This window comes from Hordeum vulgare, chromosome 4H (assembly GCF_904849725.1).
Source record: "Hordeum vulgare subsp. vulgare chromosome 4H, MorexV3_pseudomolecules_assembly, whole genome shotgun sequence".
In the NCBI taxonomy this organism is placed as follows: Eukaryota; Viridiplantae; Streptophyta; class Magnoliopsida; order Poales; family Poaceae; genus Hordeum; species Hordeum vulgare.
In genome coordinates, this window is record NC_058521.1 from 138543244 (window position 1) to 138545743 (window position 2500).

The window sequence follows — 2500 nt, forward strand, 5'->3', positions numbered from 1 at the left end:
TCCATGGTGCGCGCCCAGTTTTTTGCAACACGGCCATCGTACCCCGTGTTTCCCCGTTTGCTCAAGTTCATGTTTTTTGGCCCGTGTGCCCGTACGTTCATCTGTCCCTATCACGCACATGGTTTTCACCCGTTTTCCATGGCGCGCGCCCAGTTTTTTGCAACACGACCGTCGTACCCCGTTCTTTCCCGTTTCCTCAGGTTCACGTTTTTTGGCCCGTGTGCCCGTACGTGCATCCGTCCATTCCACGCACATGGTTTTCCCTTGTTTTCCATGGTGCGCGCCCAGTTTTTTGCAACACGGCCGCCGTACCCGTTTTTTCCCCGTTTCCTCACGTTCACGTTTTTTGGCCCGTTTGCCCGTACGTGCATCCGTCCATGCCACGCACATGGTTTGCCCCAGTTTTCCATGGCGCGCGCCCAGTTTTTTGCAACACGGCCGTCGTACCCCGTGTTTCCCCATTTCCTCAGGTTCACGTTTTTTGGCCGATATGCCCGTACGTTCATCCGTCCATGCCACGCACATGATTTTCACCCGTTTTCCATGGCGCGCGCCCAGTTTTTTGCAACACGGCCGTCGTACCCCGTTCTTTCCCGTTTCCTCACGTTCACGTTTTTTGGCCCGTGTGCCCGTACGTGCATCCGTCCATCCCACGCACATGGTTTTCCCCTGTTTTCCATGGTGCGCACCTAGTTTTTTGCAACACGGCCATCGTACCCGTTTTTCCCCGTTTCCTCACGTTCACGTTTTTTGGCCCGTGGTGCCCGTACGTGCATCCGTCTTTGCCACGCACATGGTTTGCCCGGGTTTTCCATGGTGCGTGCCTAGTTTATTGCAACACGGCCCCGTACCCGTTTTTCCCGTTTCCTCACGTTCATGTTTTTTGGCCCGTGTGCCTGTACGTGCATCCTTCCATGCCATGCACATGGTTTTCACCCGTTTTCCATGGCGCGCGCCCTGTTTTTTGCAACACGGCCGTCGTACCCCGTTCTTTCCCGTTTCCTCACGTTCACGTTTTTTGGCACGTCTGCCCGTACGTGCATCCGTCCATGCCACGCACATAGTTTTCCCCTGTTTTCCATGGTGCGCGCCCAGTTTTTTGCAACACGTCCGCCGTACCCGTTTTTCCCCGTTTCCTCACGTTCACGTTTTTTGGCCGGTGTGCCCGTACGTGCATCCGTCCATGCCACGCACATGGTTTGCCCCAGTTTTCCATGGTGCGCGCCCAGTTTATTGCAACACGGCCCCGTAGCCGTTTTTCCCGTTACCTCACGTTCACGTTTTTTGTCCCGTGTACCCGTACGTGCATCCTTCCATGCCACGCACATGGTTTTCACCCATTTTCCATGGTGCGTGCCCAGTTTTTTGCCACACGGCCGTCGTACCCCGTGTTTCCCCGTTTCCTCATGTTCACGTTTTTTGGCCCGTGTGGCCGTACGTGTATCCGTCCATGCCACGCACATGGTTTTCCCATGATTTCCATGGCGCGCGCCCATTTTTGGCAACACGGGCCCGTACCCCGTTTTTTCCCGTTTCCTCACGTTCACGTTTTTGGCCCGTGTGCCTGTACATGCAACCGTCCATGCCACGCACATAATTTTCCTCTGTTTTCCATGGTGCGCGCCCAGTTTTTTGCAACATGTCCGCCGTACCAGTTTTTTCCCCGTTTCCTCACGTTCATGTTTTTTGGCCCGTGTGCCCGTATGTTGTGCATCCGTCCATGCCACGCACATGGTTTTCCAATGATTTCTGTAGCGCGCGTACAGTTTTTGGCGACACGGCCACGTACCCGTTTTTTCCCGTTTCATCACGTTCACGTTTTTTGGCGCGTGTGCCCGTACGTGCATCCCTCGATGCCATACACATGGTTTTCCCCTGTTTTCCATGTTGCGCGCCTAGCTTTTGGCAACACGGCCCCGTACCCGTTTTTTTCCGGTTTCCTTACGTTCACGTTTTTTGGCCCGTGTGCCCGTATGTGCATCCGTCCATGCCATGCACATGGTTTGCCCATAATTTTCATGGTGCGAGCCCAGTTTTTGGCAACACGGCCGCGTAACCGTTTTTCCCGTTTGCTCACGTTTACGTTTTTGGCCCGTGTGCCCGGACGTGCATCCGTCCATGCCACGCCTATGGTTTTCCCATGTTTTCCATGGTGCGCGCCTAGTTTATGGCAACATGCCCGTGGTACCCGTTTTTTCCCGTTTCCGCACGTTCACGTTTTTTGGCCCGTGTGGCCGTACGTGCATCCGTCCATGCCACGCACATGGTTTTCCCCTGTTTTCCATGGTGCGCGTCCAGTTTCGTCCCCGACGGTCGTCGGACACGTTTTTGGGCCGTGAATTGTGCTTCACGGATTTGGCCCGTGTCATCGTACGTAGTTTCGTCGGTGCGCCCCACATGGTTATCGTTTGTTTATCATAGTGCGCATCTAGTTTCCTCCACAATGGTCGTCGTACCCGTTCTTTGCCCGTGAACCGTTTTACACGTTCATGTCCCATGT